This window comes from Rhinoderma darwinii, chromosome 1 (genome assembly GCF_050947455.1).
Source record: "Rhinoderma darwinii isolate aRhiDar2 chromosome 1, aRhiDar2.hap1, whole genome shotgun sequence".
NCBI classification, from domain to species: domain Eukaryota; kingdom Metazoa; phylum Chordata; class Amphibia; order Anura; family Rhinodermatidae; genus Rhinoderma; species Rhinoderma darwinii.
The window spans coordinates 435810102-435832726 of NC_134687.1; the positions used below are offsets into that span (position 1 = coordinate 435810102).

At 36.9% G+C, this 22625-nt stretch overlaps 1 long non-coding RNA gene across 2 annotated transcripts in view; it reads left to right on the top strand.

Annotated features, from left to right (window-relative positions):
* Positions 1–22048, top strand: part of LOC142656050 (uncharacterized) — a 49179-nt gene extending 27131 nt beyond the window's left edge. The window contains exons 4-8 of one of the 2 annotated variants that reach the window (XR_012849583.1): positions 2221–2272; positions 7256–7387; positions 7954–8024; positions 8241–8712; positions 10990–22048. This is a non-coding gene — a long non-coding RNA (uncharacterized LOC142656050). Of the gene's footprint in view, positions 1–2220; positions 2273–7255; positions 7388–7953; positions 8025–8232; positions 8713–10989 lie in introns of both variants that reach the window. The other variant, XR_012849582.1, reaches the window with a different exon arrangement.
* The last annotated feature ends 577 nt before the right edge of the window (positions 22049–22625 follow it).

Sequence of the window (22625 nt, forward strand, 5' to 3'; positions counted from 1 at the left end):
ACATCTAGGTGAATTCCTGGAGGGGTGTAGTTTCCTAAATGGGGTCACTTCTCAGGGGTTTTCACTGTACTGGTACCTCAGTGCAATACAACATGGCACCCAAAAACAATTTTGGAAAATTTCCACTACAAAAACTAAATTGCGCTTTTTCCTTTTAGACCCTTGCCGTGTGTCCAAATAGCAGTTTACAACCACATATGGGATATTTCCCTACTCAGGAGAAATTGTGTAACACATTTTGTGGTGTCTTTTCTCCTGTATTCCTTGTGGAAATGAAAAATTAGCAGCTAAATTTACATGTTATTGGAAAAAAAAATATTTCTTATTGTCACGGCCCAATTCTAATAAAATCTATAAATCACCTGAGGGATCAAAATGCTCACCACACCTCTAATTTAATTATTTGAGGGGTTTAGTCTCCAAAATGGGATCACACCTGGGGAATTTCTACTTTACTGGTTTTTCAGGGTCTCTGCAAATGCGACATGGTCTCCAGAAACCAATTCAGCAAAATCTGAGCTGCATAATCCAAATGGCACTCCTTCCCTTCTGAGCCCTGCCGTGGGTCCAAACAGCAGTTTATTACCACATATGGGGTATAGCCGTAATCAGGAGAAATTGCTTTACAAATATTGATGTGCTTTTTCTCCTTTATTCCTTATAAAAATTAGAAAATTCTGTTTTTTCAGAAAAAAAAAGTAGATTTTCAGCTTCACAGACTAATACTAATAAATTCAGCAAATTTTGGAGGGTTTTCACTGTTTTGGCACCACAAGACTCTTCAAACCTGACATCATGCCTAAAATATATTCTAATAAAAAAATCTACTAGGTGCACCTTTGCTTCTGAGACCTGTGTTTCAGTCCATTAGCACACTTGGCCCACATGTGGGATATTTCTAAAAACTGCAGAATTTGGGCATTATATATTGAGATGTATTTCTCTGGTAAAACCTTCTGTGTTACAGGAAAAAAAATTTATTACAAATTAATTTCTTTGCTTCAATTCCTGTGAAACGCCTAAAGGGTTAAAACACTTTCTGAATGCTGTTTTGAATACTTTGAGGTATGCAGCATTCAAAATGGGTTGTTTTATGGGGGTTTCTAATATATGTGTCCCTCAAAGCCACTTCAGACCTGAACTCGTCCCTGAAAATATAGCCTTTTGAAATTTTCTTAAAAATTTGAGAAATGGTACTTACTATGTTTTCCAAGCAGATACATTTAAAATTCCAAAATCATAATTTCTTCAAACTTTCTCCAAATTTTGGTGTTTTTCACAAATAAGCAATGAATTTATCGACCAAATTTTTCCACGAACATAAAGTACAATATCTCACAAGAAAACAATCTCCAAATCGCTTGGAAAGGTAAAAGCATTCCAAAGTTATTACCACATAAAGTGACACATGTCAGATTTGAAAAAATGGGGCTGTCCTGAAAGCCAAAATGAGCTTGGTCCTGAAGTTGTTAATTGGCAATGGTAAGAAAAGGACGTGTTTCATACATAAATACAATACTAAATGTGTCACTTTATTATTCGTTGCCATAACTCGCAACAGTATTACAGAAACTTGCTATGTTACAATACTTTATGAAGGCTTTCCATCCGACTAACAAAAAAATTACAAAAATGTAAACAAAGCATTTAGCAAAGTATTAAAAGTATTTGTAAAGTTAGATTAATTATATTACAACAATACACCAAGACAGCTTAGAATTCAGTGACCTATATATAAAATGTGTCTATTCATTTTATGAAGCCACATAATTTCTTGACATTCGATGGATCCCACAGAGATACAGTATATGCTTGAAGTCTACTTACTTTCTCATCATTTTATGTAAATTTTGATGTGCTATTTTTGACTGTATAGTAAATGACAGTATACATTCATATATAAATATTCAGATGTAGCCTGAAACCTAATATAATTAGGTCTACACTGTCACATAGAAGGCGCATTGATACCACTTTTGACAGGAACTCTGCAGATAGTTGAGAACAACACTGTATTATAAGATGGCCCTGTCTTTAGAAGGAAGAAAAACTGTGTAAACTTGAACTGCCTTCTGTATTTAATGCTACTTTTTTCAAACCATCAGTATCTCTATAGTAGCTTTTGAGAAAATAATGTATTATTTCAATCGTATTAGCATAAAGTTTATATAGTTCAACTAATATATTCAGTTTACTCATTCAATCCTTTCTCTTTAACAGACATTACATTAAAATGAAGACAATAGAAGGTAGAAATGCCTCAAGAAACCTGGTAAAAATAATTTATTTTATTGCTGACTTTTTTAACATTTGATTTAGATTTTATGTCTATTTTCAAAGCCTTAAGCAAAAAGAAATCATTAAAGTGTTATAGAATTAGCACATGCAGTATTAGGGCGGGTTCACACATGGCGGAATTTCACTTAAATTCCGCTGCGGACACTCCGCAGCGTTAATCCGCAGCGGAGCCGTTTCTCCATTGACTTTCACTTTAATTTAGCAGTGTTCGTTTACACGATGCGTACAATTCCGCTGCGGAGCATAGGCTGCGGAGCGGAATTTGGTGTCCGCAGCATGCTCTGTCTGTTGCGGAGCAGTGGCGGACTGGTTGCGGACTCATGGCGGAATTTCTCCATTGACTTCAATGGAGAGTCAAAATTCCGCAATGAAGTCCGCAGATCTTATGTGTGCTGCGGAGCGTATTGTTTTTACTACCATGACATTTCTTCATTCTGGCTGGACCTATGTATTTCTAGGTCTACAGCCAGACTGAGGAAGTCAATGGGGCTCCCGTAATGACGGGAGCGTTGCTAGGAGACGTCTGTAAATAGTCACTGTCCAGGGTGCTGAAAGAGTTACGCGATCGGCAGTAACTGTTTCTGCACCCGGGACAGTGACTACCGATCTCAATATACATGTATCTGTAAAAAAAAAAATAAGTTCATACTTACCGAGAACTCCCTGCGTCTGTCTCCAGTCCGGCCTCCCAGGATGACGTTTCAGTGTAAGTGACGGCTGCAGCCAATCACAGGCCAAGCACAGGCTGCAGCGGTCACATGGACTGGAGCGTCATCCAGGGAGGTCGGGCCGGATGCCGAAAGAGGGACGCGTCACCAAGACAACGGCCGGTAAGTATGAATTTCTTTGACTTTCACTAGGGAAAGTGCTGTCCCTTCTCTCTATCCTGCACTGAATAGGGAGAAGAGAAGCACTTTTCCTGCAGTCCGCAGCGGCCAGTCCGCATCAATTTTCTGCACATTTTGTGCAGATCCGCAGCCGTAATCCGCAACCCGGATTAGGTGCGGCATTGATGCGGACAGTTGCGGAGGAATTCCGCCATGTGTGGTCATGCCCTTAAAGAAAATGCAATCTACCATGATATGAAAAAAGGAAAGTTTGCTAGTGTATAGTAGAGATTGACCAATATATTTCTAGAGAAAAAAAAACTGCATAAATCTATTTTTGCTACATGCAGTCCTACAATGCTTTTAACTTTGACAGCCAATTTCATAATATTGCCACAATGGAATACTAAGGCTATGTTCACACGGAGTATTTTGCCGAGTTTTTTGACGCGGAAACCGCGTCACAAAACTCGTCAAAAACGGCCCGAAAATGCCTCCCATTGATTTCAATGGGAGGCGTCGGCGTCTTTTTCCCGCAACCAGTAAAACTGCCTCGCGGGAAAAAGAAGCAACATGCCCTATCTTCGGGCGTTTCCGCCTCTGACCTCCCATTGACTTCAATGGGAGGCAGAGAAAGCGTATTTCACGGTGTTTTATGCCCGCGGCGCTTAATGGCCGCGGGCGAAAAACGCCGCAAAAAACTCCACGAAAATCGTCGTGCAGGGAGAGGAAAATCTGCCTCAAACTTCCAAACAGAATTTTGAGGCAGATATTCCTCCTGAAAAATACTCCGTATGAACATAGCCTAAGAGTTAATAAATATTTTTAAAATACACTATTAGGAAATTCTGAGTTAAAATAAAGGATCTCCTGCTCAGGACCCTCATCTGTTAACTAGAGCAGAGAGCAGCTATAAAGAACATCTCTTGTTTTGGAGGACCTAGCACTGCACAGATCATACTCTGCACAAACAGCCCTATCACTATACAGATTATAAACTGCACAGACAGCCCTAGCACTGCACAGACCGTACACTGCATAGACAGCCCTAAGACTGCACAGACCGTACACTGCACAACAGACCTAGCACTGCACAGACCATACAATGCATAGACAGCCCTGGGACTGCACAAACCATACACTGCACAGACAGCCCTAGCATTACACAGACTGTACACTGCACAGACAGCCCTAGCACTGCACAGACCTTACAATGTATAGACCGCCCTAGCACTGCACAGATCATACTCTGCACAAGCAGCCCTATCACTACACAGATTGTAAACTGCACAGACAGCCCTAGCACTGCACAGACCGTACACTGCATAGACAGCCCTAGGACTGCACAGACCGTACACTGCACAAACAGACCTAGCACTGCACAGACCGTACAATGCATAGACAGCCCTGGGACTGCACAAACCATACACTGCACAGACAGCCCTAGCATTACACAGACTGCACAATGCACAGACAGCCCTATCACTAAACAGACCGTACACTGCACAAACAGACCTAGCACTGCACATACCTTACAATGTATAGACTGCCCTAGGACTGCACAGCCCGTACACTGCACAGACAGCCTTAGCACTACACAGAGCATACATTGCACAGACAGCCCTATCACTACACAGACCATACACTGCACAGACAGCCCTGGTACTGCACAGATCATACACTGCAAAGACAGTCCTAGCACTGCACAGATCGTACATCGCATGGGCAGCCCTAGCACTACACAGACTGTACACTGCATACACAGCCCCAGGACTGCACAGACCGTGCACTGCATAAACAGTCCTAGCACTGCACAAACCATACACTGCGCAAAGAGCCTAGCACTGCACAGACTCAACACTGCACAGAGAGTCCTATCGCTACACAGACTGTACACTGCACAGACAGCCCTAGCCCTACACAGACCATACACTGCTCAGACAGCCCTAGCACTGCACAGACCACACACTGCGCAGACAGCCCTAGCACTGCACAGACCGTACACTGCATAGACAGCCCTATCTCTGCACAGACCATGCAATGGGAACTCTGCAGTGGCACTGCAGTGTAATTGAACACATGATGGGGAATTTATTAGGGCTGGCGTTTTATACTTTCCTCCTAATATAAATAAAGCTTGAGTGAGATGTGCTGCATTTATTAAGAGGCAGATGCCTCTTAATAAATGTGTCTCATCTTTTGGCCAACTGTGTGCCACAATTGTAGCACAAAGACGATGGTCGTGTGCCATCCATCCCTCCCCTTCCCATCGGACATACTGTAAAATAAAAAATAAGTATACTTACCTCACCGCTCCTTTTTTCCCCACCTGGTGCCCTCAGTGTCCTTCAGCATGCTGCAGCTCATACAAGTCCCTGACTCTGAGCAGCATCAGGGCCTTATATGCGAAGCGGCACTCAACATCATCAGTGTTGTGTCACATACAGCATACAACCTTGCATGAGCTGCAGCATGATGAAGGAATCTGAGGGGACTCGGAGGGGAGAAGTGTAGCCGTGAGGTAAGCATTATTTTTTTTGTCTGATGGGGGGTAGTCTGATCGGAGGGCCAGGCATTTGTGTCTACCTTGCTACGCCCCACAGAGTGATAATATAATTTACACCAATATTCTGATTTAAATTATAATAAATTTGTCGGGCCGCTGTGGCTCCACTACATTTTGGTAAACTACGCCCACTTTTCACAAAAGTGGAAGGGTTGCCATAAAAAGACAAAAAGTTATAATTTGCAACGGAAGTTGCGACTTTTCTAAGCCAGAAAGTTTGTGTGGCATAGAAGATTGATCAAGGCCAATCCATAATAACACTGACGGTTAAATTGTGCAATTATATCATGTTATTTCATTGTAATATTTTGTTATTTTCCTTTGTCAACTCCAAGGCTTTACCAAACTTGTATCTTTCACTGGATTATTGACTTACTTTTGTATTTTGTATCATTTTCAATAAAAATTAATAATAATAAAAAAAAAAGAAAGGTTGATAAAGAGTGGATTTACAATTTTGCAAGCTTTTTAAAGCGTATTTTAAGGAGTATTTTTTTTAAGCCTTTTTATGAAGCGTTAATGCTAATGGAAAAATCCAGCTTTTAAAATGCTTCAAGAATTGACATGTCTTTTCTGTGTTATGAAGAGTATTTATATAGGCATTTTTTAATTCAGCAGTGTAAAAATACGCCTCATATGATTTACACCGCTATTTTCCATTAAAATCAAAGGAAAGCTGTTTGCAATCGTATTTCAAGTGTATCTTAAAGCGTAATACGAGCGTTTTACTCTCTGAAATACGCCTAGGAATGTGCCGTGTGAACATGGCCTTACTGCTGAATTCCTTGTCAGCTAATATTTGATAATTTTGGGTCTCAGCAACAGGACTCCTTGTGATCAAGGTATTAAGAGGGAATCCTTCGGAATTTTTTTTTTTTTAAAGAAGTGGACATCCCCTTTAAAGAAAAAATACTAAGGACAAAGACAGTAATGTGTAAAAATTATTAAAAGCTTCCGATAAAAATAAAAACAAATGAAGCCCTCCATATCCGAGTTTTCTAGCAACTTGCAGTATTTGTCTTCCTGCCTGGGTGATCAACATTAGATTTCATGTAGCTACTTTTATTGAAGTGGTCACGGAAAGTTATATCTTCTATACAAAAGAATCTCTCTATGCCACACAGATTTGTTTTAAGTTCCTCCCAATCAGGGCTTTGTGGTTTGTGACCTGTGTGGTTGAACAGGACAAAACAGTCGCCACTGCTGAAGGGGCTGTACAGCTGGTCTGGCATGTGAGGCTGTGAATCACCATGAACTGCATAGCAAAGTTACTAGACATGTATGCATGTATGATATTTGGTCACTGTACAGGTAGCCAGATTGTGTGGCACTGCTATTTAGAAACTGCACAGTATTTTATTTTTTTAGCAGTTTATGGTGGTGGCAGTGCTATTTGGCCGACATATTGCACTGTTATTTGAGCACCACACTATATGGCGCTTCTAATTAGTCAATATATGTAATAGTTATTTGTACACTGTATGACCTTACACCATGGGAGGGGAATTAACAGAATATACTGCACAGGATATCCTCTTATTAAAGCCTGCTCTCCTTCTACTAGTAAGAATGGAATGAAAACGATGCAAGGCAAGGGGAATGAAAAACTTTCAAGGCAAGGGGAAAAATATGCAGGAACAAGAAAAATTCCAACATTTGTTTTTCTGCGTACTAAAAAGGAGCAGCTGAAAGAAAGGTAAAGTCTTTAAAGCGAGTCTGTCATGAGATTTTAGGCTAACAAACAAGTTACACCGCTTACTAGCGGTAGGGTAAAGAAATAGGAACATTCCAATGTTGAAGATCATAGCGTTGCATCAGGGTAAAAGAGAACTTTTATTCCACCGTGTGTCTGTATGCTAATTAGGTTTTCGTGTCTGCCGAACCAGGAAGTGTCCAGCATCTAGAGCTGCAACCACTCCCTCCCCTCAGCTGATGATTGACGGCTCTACTTGTATCACAGTAAAGACAAGCAGAACCGTCAATCAACTGCAGAGGGGAGGGGATTGATTGGAGCATACTCCAACCTAATTAGCATACGGAGCTTAATGGAATAAAAGTTATTTTTTGCATGCCCTAAGATCTTGAACACTGGTATGCTCCTACTCCTTTATCCTTTACCCCAGAGCTAACTAGTGGTGTCAGTTTAAAATCTCATGACAGACTTCCTTTAATTATTAATGCAAAAATATTAGATTACAAAAAGCAAGTCGTGTACCCCAATCTGTACTTAAAGGAATGTTTATGTTTTTCTTCTTTACTTAGCATCAAAATGTATGCCATGGTCTGAATCCACAAAATCCGGTAGGAGGAAACAGATAACCTATTTCTTTCAGGTAAGATGCTTTAAGAGGTGTGTGGCATACATTTAAACGTCTATATATATATATATATATATATATATATATATATATTTCCCTAACCATAAAATATATATATATATATATATATATATATATATATATACACATATATATATATGAGAAAAAATATATATATTATGGTTAGGGAAATCATACATCCATTGTAATTATGGTTGATTAGTTCTCCAGGAATTACAATTTATGAAGCTTCCTCCAGATTAGTACGTAGTGACTACATTAGAAAATGAACGTTTTTACAAGGTCAGTGTTCTTACTTTTAAATACAGTATATTTTCTCAATTAAAAGTATATTCATTAATCAGATCCAGGATTTGATATCCCTAGATCAAAGTTTTCTCTTAATTAATAGTTTAACTGTAATTTGTTCATTAAAGTGTACCTTATATGAGGATATGAGACACAAATATGTGCCCTTCAGATATCATGATCACTCCTGGGGGTCACACAATTAACCTAATAGGCAATCCATTGGCTTGATCACACTGCATGTTTTTTCTCTATGCTGCGTCGGTTGCTTTTTTCTTTTTTTCTTCTAGGATTTGTTGACTGGTGACCTGTGTTTATGCCATTTTGTCCTGTAACACATGCATGAGTTCTGTCGAAGATTGGTATCATCATTGCATCTTCCTATTATTGCAAGGTTAGCATTAGTGTTTTCTAAATATTTATAAAAAAGTAACATTACAATTGTACATTTTAAGCTACTATGTAGAGATGGTGCAGGTTCTACAGCCACCAACATAACACGGAAATGAAATGAAGAATGTGTACTGGATTGTTCCCCATGTGTCTCAGTATATAATGTGAAAAGGGGATATATTGCATTGGTATCATTGTGTCTGATGACTCATGATGTAGACATCACCAGATTGTAGATTTGTCAGAACATGACCTGTTTCACCTTTATCATAAAAGTGTGAAACAATAGGATCCTTCACTCCAGCATCCCTTTACTGGGAGCACATTGGCAGACAGCCAGGACTACCGTAATAAATTCCAATATGTATTTAATCGTTTCAGGCCTATTTTTTTTATTATTAGAAATATAGTATTTCAATTACATTCTAAAGAATGAACTGCAGGTATAACAACTCAATACAGAATTTCAAAAGATCACTAAAGGAAAATGTAGTTCAACATATAGCCTTGAGTATTCTTTCTCAAATATTACCATTATAAAAGAGTTTGAAAACCTGGCTGCATTACATAATTTACTCTGGAGGGAGTTAAGATATAGCTGGTGAAAAAAAAACGGCAACTTTCAAAATTTTTAAAGACAAAAAGTCAAGCAGATATTTTTTTCAAGCACCGGTGTAGATTCTCAAGACTTAAAGGGATTGTCCCACATGAGGTATATCCAACTATTGTTGGCTTTTTATTTACTTCACATTAACTTGAATGGAGCGAGCCACAGCCACCTCTCATTCTTACTCACTCTCTCTCTATACCTTCACGCTCTGCCTGTATGTGTGCAGATGTCTCACCTGGTGGAATAAGGGTCAGGGGACCGCCATTCTCCTAATAAGAGGGGATCTCAGAAATGTTACCCTTCCTATAAGACATCTATAGCATATTCTGTGGATGACATAGATGTCTAATTTTGGAAAACCCCTTTAAGTGCTAGCACTACTATCCCAATCAACACCTTTGCTTTTATTTTCTAGGAATTGCGAATTAAATTACATTCTTTCTGTTGTACCATCTAGGCTACAGCTCTTGAATTGTAGATTATTCAGTACTGGTAGAGCAAGATTAATATCTGCTAAGAGAATAACATTACATTTTATTTAATAATGAAATCTGTCAACAGGACAGATTCCTTTACATTATAGAACTTTACGCCAACCACAAAAGCAGCCTCCTGAAGTGCTAATCATTGAGCTGAAAAATAGCTTGTCCTATACCAATCTTCTCTATGGGCCCTTTCATGCACTTAGCAGAGCTAATGCCACATTTCCTTACCTTGATTGGCAGTTTGAATGGGCTGCAGTTAATGGGCACAATTTCTCTCATTTTAGAGAGCTTAACCTATAGTGAACTTAACTGGTGACCGGTTCTTTTTCCGGAAGGATGCTCATATATGTGTAAGTGTGACTGGTGAATAAATCAACGCACACACACACACACACACACACACACACACACACGCACACACACACGCACACACACATTATATACATATATGTGTGTGTGTGTGTGTGTGTGTATATATTTATATATGTGTATGTATATATATATATATATATATATATATATATACACACACACACACAAAATATACATTTAGACATGTATATTTAGTTCAAGCTCTAGCATTCCGTAACTTGTGCCCAGTTTTCCTAGTCAAACTACTGCAATGGTGACATACAATCTAGCACAGACATAAAGTGGCTACCCTGGTGGTTATAGAATAGTATAGAATTCTAGGCAAAATATTCCTCTATCATTTCTGGCTATAAATGGGACTGTAGCTTTAACTAAGTGCCTTCATTTTACTAATCAGCTAACGATCATTTGCTTGTCAGCTTTAAATTGCACCAGATAGCATGTTTAATGGTAATTTACAAAGTGTCAGTTCATCATGAAGAAAAGCTAAATTTAAACCAGCAGTCATAAGTCACACCTTCTGTGTGTCAAGGAAATGAACCAAAGGTACGATAATCTGCAGAACCAATTATTTTTTTCTTATGTCTGAATGTCAACAAGCACTAATCAATATCATCCTTTAAGCCTTGAAGACCCAAGTGTATACAATTTGTGACAATGATCTGCCACCTACTTTGCCAATCAGCATGAATTTAAGATGCGAGTTGAGGCCAGATGTAATTAGGAGGCAGCAGAATTGAATTACTGGTACATAACATTGCAGGCACAACTGAACGCTATTTGATGGTGTATTTATTTCAATTCTTTTCAGATAAGTGCTTTGTCTGTGGAGTGCTATTTCCAGAAATCAATGTGTTGCTGCATGAAGGGAAGAAGCCATGATCCGTTACTCCGCACGTACAGTACACCCCAACAAAGTGATCACCAGAGTGATATTTAATTTTAGGACCTATACAGATATTTTTTTGTACATGATTGAAAACTGGAATACCAATTTCAGCTCAGGAAAAAGAAATGAAGAATACCGATTTAAATTGTCGCATTATGCAGGCAACAAAATATGTTTAATGTATGCTGGGAAAGAAATGAAAATGGTGCATTGGAGTCAATGCAGTGTATATGGAAATTTAGTCTCTCGGTGTTGATCTACTGCAGAAGGGCTCTGTGACTTTGTTTACTTAGATAAATGCATATAGTGCACTGTATGGGTGAGACTTTCATATAAATCAATGAGTATATCACATTCAAAGACTTGAATTTCCAGGGATCTAATAGACAATCTGTAATAGCCCCCCCAAAAGTATCATGTCAGTTATATCATTGACAATCTCTTACATGGTAGAGTGGCCATAGTGCCCTCCTTTAGGCACCAGAGATTAGATGGGGCTACAACGTCTGTACTCACCTCTGATTATTTCCACATAGACTGCTATTTGCATGTATTTATGTAAATAATCGCCCCCCCACTAGCCCTTGAGATTACCATTTAGGACCAAATTTCAAGATACACTGTTACGAAGTCAGAGCACTGGTAATTCAAGTTATTGAACTCCTTTATCCTTCCATACTTTCAGCGGAGAGTGTGTTTTTGTAGTTTTTCAGCCATAGATTTGACGTACCTATAGGTATAATAGCATATTACAATTTTATTAAGTAAAGGTGTTTAGAAATTTTCCACATGATTGAACATTTTTCATTTTATAATATGAGTATTGCTGCTTCTGTATTATTGCACAGGCTTCCTTTATTAACATGTATCAAAATGTTCTAAAGCAATACAGTGTAGCATTTAGGAACTATCCTTTTACTCTTCACCTTCAAACACAATATATTTGTAAAGGAAAAATCTTTTTTTTCTATCATGCATATTTCCCTTTCATTTTACAAGGTGTATTGTGGCTTTCAGAACCTTTTTGTGTTTCCACATGATCTGCAGATGTTTTGTTTTAACATATTATCTTGGAAAATGCAGTTTTCTTTATGGGAATAATTAGCGAGTAGAAGTCGAAATGCATATTCCTTTCCGGAATAAGCTTTCACACTCCTTTGATGCTTAAAGACAATTAAGCTAATTACCTCTCCAATGTCATCTGCTCTTATTTGATTGTTTATTTTTTTATTATGCTTGAATTACTAGATTACTCATCTGCTGCATACAATAAAGTAGTTAGCTGCACTTAGTTCCCTGTGAGGTTGATGGAGATGGTTTATCCATAGTGATTATTAAAGGAAGGTTCTTGGCCGTTCTATGTTATTGCCAAAGCACTTTAAAAGATATCAAAGAACATCTAATGGAGGTTCCAGGCAAGGGATAATTACGGTGACTGGATGTAGCTTATTAGTATCGGGCTTTAATGTTACATTTATATCAAGAGCTTGAATATTGTGTAAGGGGAAAGGAGTGGACTGGATATGAGTCACCGTAGACACACAATTGCTTGAATTCCCTAAAGAATTCCTTAAAGAAAATGTGGTTCTTTCTAATTTCATATCACTCCAGTATAGTCTAGTTGGAAGTTTGAGTTGGAGATAGACAAGAAATCAGCTTTATCTATTGCTTCTGTTTGTTGTCCTCTAGTTTATGGCTGGAACTGTAGTTTGACCATTTGTGTTGGAAAAGGATTTAATATTGAGAGACTATGTTCATGTACTAGGATTGAAATAAGTAATATATGAGGGAGAGTGATAGGTACTGTAAGCAAATATTGGTCTATGATATATTGCATAATGTTGGCTTGCTCCCAACAAAATGATGTATATGCAGAATATCGATGTATGGAAATATCATTTTATATTAATGTAATATTAGTAACATGGGGTGAATTCCTTGAGGTGACTATAATGAGCAATCTATTCACTATCGGTTGCACTTCCAGTGACATATATGTGTCGCTTCTCTGCTGACGTTAATTATCCTCTAGTACCTGGAGGAGGTTATAAAAAATTGTCAATGATCATGCTGTGAATATTGCAATTACAGGTCACAGCATAATCTGCTGTCTCTCAGGGCACTATTCTTTTGCACTTTCAACCCTCGATCTTGTGGGTGTATGTCAATGGTAAAAACGTGCTTTACATGTGACATTTTCAAGGCAGTATTAAGAAAAGAAGCCATTATCTCAGGGTTTTGCTCTTGAGCACTTTAGACTCTTCAATGTACAAGGAATGTCATTAGGAGATATACAAGTTCCTCACCACTATAATCTCTGCAATGATAAGTATGGTGTATTACGCATTTTGAAATAATTGCCACTTATGACTACAGTAATGTATTCAGTACTACGACTCATTACTTCAGGATATATTGTGTTTGAATTTCAAATTGAAAGTTATTTTTAACAGTTAGAAATGTATGAAGATGTGAAACAGAACCTCTGGAATCGAGGTTGTGAAAATGTGATGAGATGAAAAGGATGCATACAGTACATGTGCAGAATATAAGCCACTTCCAGTCTGATTGGAAGCTAATATGGTTAGCAGATCTTCAGATAATATGACATCATATTCATATGTTATATGGTTCATTGTTCCAATTAACATCTCCCATTGTGTTTACACTACATTTATTGAAATTGATGGTCGTGTAAGGACTGAAGGCAATGTTGGGCAGAGCCTTTCTGTGTGCGTTGACTTGCATGTTCTTTCCTCGTTGTCCGAAACTCTTTTTACTTTATGTAAACTAAGTAATGTTTTGTCCTCATGAAAGAGATGCAAATGATTAAGGCCAAACCAATGGTACACTTGTCTGCACTGTAGTCATTGCGTCTAGTTGTCTGAATGGCATAGTGATATAAAATTAAAGATTATATGTTGGTACAATGCAACATAATTGTGAAATGTATTAATATTTACTAGAATTACTCTTTTTTTTATATCACAGTGGTTATTCAAGAACTCTTATATTAGACATGTGAATGTCAAATCTTAACGTATGCTTCACCTTTTCATGTTTAGAGCATTTATGATGTGTAGGGAATGGCAGGTCAATATGGAAAATACGTGAAGGGTAATGGTATATAATTTCTGATGAGACATGATGCAAGGTTCCCGAGATTGACGTAACGTCTGTAAAAATCTGATGTCAATCAAATGACTAATATCTGTTGTAACCAGTCTATGTGTGCATCCCAGTCGTATTATTGGTGAACAACTGCATGTGTATTAACATACTAACAACTGCAGACACACAGTAAATACAATAACTGAGTCTACAGCTTTGATTAAAACTAACACCACTTATAATTAACTAACAAAACTAACCAGGAACTAAAGCATGCTATACTAACCTCACCTTCTACTAACCACGCAGAGACACAGCAAACTGTTCCAGTTACTGACTCTGCCCGTTTTTCTCTTTTTACTACTAACTTGTAAATAGCAAACTCACTAACATCAACTGCCTGTCCTGTCTTCTCAATTGTCTGGTGATGTGATTCAACTGAGAGCCAAAACTCAGAGGAAATGATCTGGAGTCTGCAATGCTGATTTACTAACATTTTCTACTACTAACAACACTAACAATATTAAACACACTAATGTACTAAAATATCTCTGTGCTATTCACACTGACAAATGAACATGGTTTCAGTTTACTGAGAAACCAAAAGAAATGTGCAAACTGTCACCAGGATAGGTTCGTTTTTGAGTAAAGATCCTAAAGGATGTCCTGTCAAAGCTGAACAAGTACTGTAGGTGCAATTGTACTATCTAAATGGCTCCACAAGTATCAAATAGTCAGCAATAACAAGTAAATCCCAACCATGAGACTCCTAAGAAGTAGGACAATCCATGTTTCTTAGGAGTCAGGGCAGCCGGGATGTTTTCCTACTAATCCATCTTTCTAAAACCATCTGATCCGCGTTTTGGGAGACTGTTTAGCGGGTACAATTGCACCTTCTACTTTAGCATCAATAAGGCATCTTGCAGATGTAGTGAATGTGAAGGGGCCTGTCCTGGTGACAGGTTCCCTTTGACATACTCCTAATTTTACTGACCAGGGTTATAAATATGTTTTCTATGAGTGGGGCTATGTATGAAGACTGTTTTCTTTTTCTTAGAACAACAATGTTCCCGTGGGTACTTTGAGCCCAGCAGAAGAAATTCTTCTGAAGGCCCACCCTTCACTCTTGGACGCTGCTTTTATTTAAGTACATAAAATAAATGCCAAAACTAAAAAATGAACGACAAAAATATGATTAACACTAGTAACATTTGAGCTGCCCCACTGTCAACATCAGATAGGGTTGTCCCATGCTGGACTTTATAACCTGTAATGTCTCTTGGCCTTGTTACCATGTAGGAACAACTGAGGATTTGAAGAAAAATGTTAAATAATGTTCAGGCCAAAAAGCATATATCCGTGTTTTCATATGAGCAGTAGGATGGGTCTACTAATACATTATTTTATATAGAGTTCACACATCCATAGTATATAGTCTATATTATATGCATACAAATATTCTTTTTGTATGTCCGATTTACATAAGACAAAACTATATCTGTTTTTTATTACTATTATTCATACCAAATATTGAAGAGAACTAGTAAGTATAGGAGATTTTATATTGCTCCGCTTCATACATAGCCTCCCACATACCTACCTTAGGCTAATGGCAGTAAAGTCCTCCGCTCTGCCATGTATTTATTTTGGTAGACAGTATTTGATATTAATATTGACACAACTCAAAAACGTAGACCATGTAAGGTCCAGTGTCCTAAGCCTAAATTACATGATGGGCAAAGAACTTGTGAACCATTACTTATAGGCAGTCATAACGCTTTTATATTGTTGAAACCATCAAGATTTGTTTTAGAAAATTCTAAATCTAACTCCGAAATTATGTCTTTCCTCTGACTGCAAAAAAATGTTTATTGACTAGAGTAGCTTGCCATGATGTTCAACTGTCTTGTGGAAAAAGTATTTTGCTTTAGTGCACCTTAGAAGCTAAATTTCAATTTGTGCTTTCTGATTCTTTGTGGAACTAATTTTTTTCTCTTCCATTCAAATGGAAAATCTTGCATGTTTTCCTTTTTTTTGTAGGATTTATCAGTAATGCATGCAAGCAAAAAAAAAATAAAAAAAATAGAGAACTATTCAAAACGTCCTACTAAGAAGTTCTAACCCTTTGTGACAATAATACTAATGCAAAATGCACGCATAACGCTTCATAACATAAAAGGCAATGCTTAAAATTCTTGTACAGAAAATGACTAATACGTACTAACTCCCAATGCATGCTGAAGGCTCCACAGAGAGCATTTGCAATTAACCTATCAATTGATCTTCTACTAATCTACAGCATGACACACTGGATATACTATCAGTGTATTACCCTGTCTGACTCTAACCATAAATTGCTTTGCTAATGATTGTTGTAAAATCTCATGTTGGAATGTAAGGTTGTCTTCATGCAATGTGATTGGCGGAAATCTCCAGTTCAAACCAATATGGAGATTTATGTTCAGTCATTACGGACTCATTGGGTTTTTCTAACAAACATCTACCATGTATTTCTTCTTGTTTGAGGTTTTGTATGCGTTCAGTTATTTTGCTAAAATATCATGTACTCTGGTGTATATCCTTATAAATCTTCAGTACATCTTAACATATCATGTGGGATATACAATGATCAAACTAGTGCATGCTTATGTACACACTAACGTTAGCTTTCATGTAGCTTTTGAGCAAAGAAAGCGTTTATAGTATGATGCCATTCATTGGGCCAACCTACCATGTAAACCCAGTCATGAAATATAATTTAGTCTCAAGTTACCGTATATAGGTAAAGAGAACAAAGAATCTAAATATTTCAAAATATTTGTAAAAATTGGAATGTTCTTATATAGTAGAGATAACAAGGTCAATATTTGTCCTTGTGTACTGCATAAAAAAAGAGATGTAAACTGTAGGTCCACTTAAAGGGCCTGTTAATGGTTGGCATTTTACTGCTTATACTGAAGGCATTTGTTGATCCAAGAAGTTATCATACTATTACACTATTCTCCTTTCTTTGTAATGAACATACTGATATTCTATAGATATTTAAGTCCTCGTATATCAAAACTGGGTCACAAAAAGTGTTCTTGTTGCCCATTGCCACCAATCAGAGTGCAGCTCTCTGTTCTGAACTACACTAAAACATTTTTTTAAAGTGGACTCTTATTGGTCACTGTGGGCACCAAACCCAAATTTTGTCTGGGACAGGTATGATACTTGAGGCCCAGGTATCGATAGGAGCTTATCTCACGTGTGTGCTTCTCAAGCAATGGAATATATGATGCATGATATGCTTCTATGGAGATACAGTATATACAATTTAAAGATTTTCTTCTCATACTCTGAAGGATATGTTTAGTGTTTGTGGGGATAACAGAGACATGCAATGGAATAGCATACTATGCTGTGGTAAGCAAGATCTACTAGTATTTCACAGCTCTACGATCATAGTTTGAGCAAATACTCCTGCGAATGAGGTTATGGGGCTCATCCAGAAAAATGCTTTTACACTGTGGAGCACGGATTTGCTCCAGGACAAACTGCTGTCAATGTGAGGTATCAGTAGTGGTAGTGGAGAGTGCAAAATGTAAATTCTTGTCGCTTAGTGCAAGGTGGAGCATTGTTTGTTTAAAGGATGTCATACAAAACAACCGCCACAGATCCCAAAATTATCATTCAGGGATTTCATTTTATTAGAATTTAGAGTGCAAAGTTTGGGCACATCTAAGAATCTTTCTGTTTAACCCAATTTGCTTAAATTGGAATATCCCTTTACGATGGTTGATCTCAATGTCAGAAATCATTTGCTGCTCTTGAGAATAGGGTTGCAAGTGTTAAGTTGACCCCCTAAGGATGCAATATTAGATATGCTGTGATGCTGTCCTTGCTTTTTGGTAAAGCTCACAATTATGACACTGATATACTTCTACCGTGGACATCTTTGTGATCTGCATTGAAAGGGCACTTAATCTGAATGAGCCTCAATATTCTTATTTCGCCTACTTTATGAACTTGTGACTTTTCTTTAAATGATTAAGAGTTTCCTGCATGTTTATATGCTCTACAAAATAAACATGTACTAAGTTTAAACCGTCCCTAAGGATCATTATAAATCTTCAAAATGCATGCATAAGACTTAGATAAACAGCAGCTGTAATCCTGTGATTTCGTGCAGTACCTGGATGAAAGGCATTGTCACTAAGCCGCAATGCATCTACAAAGATTAATGGAAAGCACATTAATGGCTTTTAAATAAACAGCAATCTCCCGCAGCTGATGAAGAATGAATAGAAACCTTTTATAATTAGTATGTTAGTACTTTTAAAGTATCTATTCTTTTTTTAGCCATGTTTTGTATAGTGCAGGTTAAAAGTACCAGAAAAGCTGCTTATCTATATATAGCCTTCATTTATTTACGTTTCAAGGATATCTTAGTATTTTAATTATATTCTCCACCTCAATCTATAGTTACAAAAATATGGTTAAGAAAACGGTAGGGTATAGAGAACGCCGTGGTTTAGATTTTTGCTGCTTCTGGGCTCCCAGATCTGCAGTTTACTGGCAATTCTGTGACAGACGGGTTTCTATCTGACAACAAATGCTCAGCCCTAAGCTGAATTGACACTGCAGCGTTGTCAGCATAGAAGGGAAAAAACAGCTTGGAAGCAATTAAGCCGCACTAGTCTCAGGCTGCATTATTAATCAGATTTTTCTAAAAATAAATTGAGATGAAAAGACTTTATAAATGTCTTATCAATGATGAATTCCACCTCAAAATAAAATTTATACCGTACATTCTGTTCCATTAAGTGGTTCAGTTTTAGCAATATAAATAGTGTCTGCGTGCAAGTTTTGAGACCTCTATTACCAAGTGTTATCAAACAGGTAATACCACTATGAATTTGGATATTTTTTCCCTTCCCTCCTTTTTTTTCCACCAAAAATTGTAATGAGCACCAAACGGGTTAGGGAACATTCTACCTTCCTTCCTCACTCTCTTCTGTTATCTGTTAACATTTCTGATTGAAGGCTGAAAGTAAGGGCAGATCCTTCCAATGCTATTGCAAACTGTCTAATGACTCATGGAAATGGTTGTTTTATATCTCCGTGCATGAAACGTATATTTAATGCCAAAGACAAGATTGAATCCTGTTCTGAAAGATCACAAAAGCCTTTCCTGACCTTCCTGGATGGGACCTGATCCCTGTCTTTAGCACTGAATATATGGCTTATGCACAGAGACATAATATGACCATGTGAATGATCTGTTATTGCTATAAGTAATATAGGCATTCTAGAACCAAAGTATCCCATGTGAGAAATATAAGCCTCTTTCAGGCTATTATTTTTTATGTTTCATTTGTCACTGACTGTGAGTTACTTTGCCAGTTATGGATTTATATTACTTGTTCTAAAATCACCTAATGATGTGTTTACAGTGGAATTTTGGAATGAACATTTATTTCTACCTACTGTTTTACATAGTAATGTATGGAAATGTTCTCCAATACATGTTGAGTAGCAGGTCTGTGTTACACTGAGGAATGAACACTTTAAAAGGAATGGCTGAACCTAAAATACAAGCTGGTGGCTAAAAAAAAAAAAAAAAAGTACAGTATGAACATTATTTCCAGTTTGGGTTATATTATAGTTTACTAACAAATGGCATTAAAAATTAGAGCACATTTAGAATAAAATATGAAAAATAACAAAGAATATCTTATATTTCTCTATAGTGAAAATGCCAATACAATTTTAAGTAAGGTATTAAGATATGTGAATGTTACAAGAAGCCTTTTTGATATTGTATTATGGGTTTAGTCTCCTCATGTGCTGGAACTTGGATATCCTTCTTTTTTAATTTTATTGAAAGATCACTCTGGGTAAAACTGATACAAGTTTAAAAGGGTGGTACATGACACAGGATTTCAAGTATCACCAAAGAATCCATGTCATACACCTCAGACTGTACATTAGGCATAACACAGTGTACTAATTTTGCCTGGAGTGTTCCTTTAATTGAATTTAGTATTCCCTCATCGTCATTGCTATTTACATTGGCCTGATTGTTCCAATCATATTTTTTTTAGGATGTCATGTGGAAAACGATGAACCCTCCTAAAGGCATAATAATATATTACACAATTTATGGTGTGGTATTTGTAGGTATTTCTTGCATCGGAGGTTATACAAATTCCAGCGTTAATGATTGTAATGATCACACCATCTTTTTGTCTCATCTCTTTTGATCTATACATTGAGTTGGCCTTAATCATGAAATGCTAAGTTAAAAATATGAAACCCATGATATATTGTAACAAAGGGGAAAAGTACAGAACCACTAGGATCAAAACCAAGTGATTGATCCATTTGTTAAGCTTTCCAAATTTTAATGCTAGAAGTGACTGCATTTGGCCCACTCTGGTTACCATACAACGCAGACTTCCCATTGTTTTGTAGCAAAATTTGAGATTGTGCTTTTTTTTTTGTTATATTCTATGGGTTGACAAGCTGTTGTACAGTTTAAAGGTCTTAGCCTACAGTCATGCCACTTTGTGACATATACTTGTAGCTCGCTCTCATAGAAAGTAGTCTAAATTATTGAATTATTACTGAAGCACAGCAGATACAATTTGTAAGTGGCTTAAAAGGCAAACCAGGCTCACTGGTAAAATACAGCACTTAATGGAAAAACAGCTGAGCATGGGGACTAAGCCGTATTTAGGAGAAGGTGAAAAGAGTTTAACAGAAGGAGAAACTGAAAACATGCACAGCAGCACACTGTATATAATAACGCTCAATGCCATTTTCATTTACTTCAGTATTGTTGCCAGCAAGGGCAGATGGTGTCAGCTTTCTGCCTTACATACTCTTATTAGTCTGCGTGCTGAGAAAGAGCAGGTCGAGGAAATCATATGGCTATATTGTGCTTAAAAGGCAGTATTTGGTGAAGAAAGTAGGACTAATAAGATCTAATTAAAAAAAAAATAGCAATTTCTGTTTTATTTCATGTTTCATCCTGAATTTTACAAATTCAAATCTAATTGCATAAGGAGTTCCATTTGCCCTCACTTGCGGTAAATACAATTCTGCATCTCCTCTGTAACATCTGCTCAGTGGTGTCTCTGGGCTGTGATCCATTGCAGTGTGTAAATCTGTATACTCTTGGCTCTCACTAATTCATGCATGCTCCTTGCATATGACAAGATTTAGACATATGTTACTGCTAAGATTCCTTTTTAGATTAGCTTCTATGCATAGTACTTGTTAAAAGAACACGTAAGTATTTACCAAAAAGTTTACATGTATATAATTGTGGATAACTAGGTTTTTCTTTTAGGTAGAGCTAAATTAAAGCCATGAAACTGTAGTGTTTTGTAGCAATTTAAAATAAAAAGTAATTAAAAAAATATACAAAAATATACATCGATTGATATCATTGTAAACATATTTGTGAAGGTAATACCATCATCAGATAACTGACTGAAACACTGTGTTTCAACCATTGAAATGCTTTATATACTAACAGATGCCTAACAATTTTCTACTATCTATGGTAATTATGGTGCCATTTTAATATACAGCACACTTCTGTCATGGTGTATTTCATGCAAAAAAAATATATTTAAAAATTAAAAAAATATCTTTAGTGAATATATTTTTAAAGAACAGATGCTGCAACCTTTACTTATTATGGTAGTTTAGAGCTATTTACTATGGGTTGATATATGTACTAGGAAGTTCATTCTATTCTAGATGCCATGACAGATGTGTCTGTAAGCATGACTAACAATTTTAACTATGTTTTGTCCTAATTCTTATATGAATGTATCTGATTAATATTACTGACCAATAAAGAACTAATAATACAACATTCTAACAACTCTCTATTAACTTACTAAAGCCCTAATCTATTAATAACCTATGTACTAACAGTGTGCTATTCTAATCTGATGTGTCATTGGTGCAACCAATAAGGAAAGCATTTTTGATCCCATTCAGTAATCATTGTGTTGATTGACAATCTGAATATTTCCCTAAAGTTTGATTTTGGTTTAGTTTGACAGTCAATCAACCAATAGACCTACTACATGTTCTGTGTAGGAGTTTCTTAGTTACAAAAATATTTGTGCAGTGTCAAAGGGCTCCTAATGCTTCAGAGAGCAGTGGGAACAGCTTAGGTTATACTGATCGGAATCCAAGGGAAGTGACCCTCCCCATGATTCTTCATTTGCATTGAGCATCAGCACCAGGTAATTTCTTTCTTTTTACATATGAAATATTAGTATTATTTAGTGCATTAGGGGAACACTCAAGATCAACAATGACCAATGATAAAAGGCTATGTAAACGTTTGAAAATGATCTTTTTTTATATAAAAAGGTCAATCGGTGTCTTTTGTTCAACTTCATAATTAGATTTTATCAAAAATTCTTTTTACTTTTTGAGAT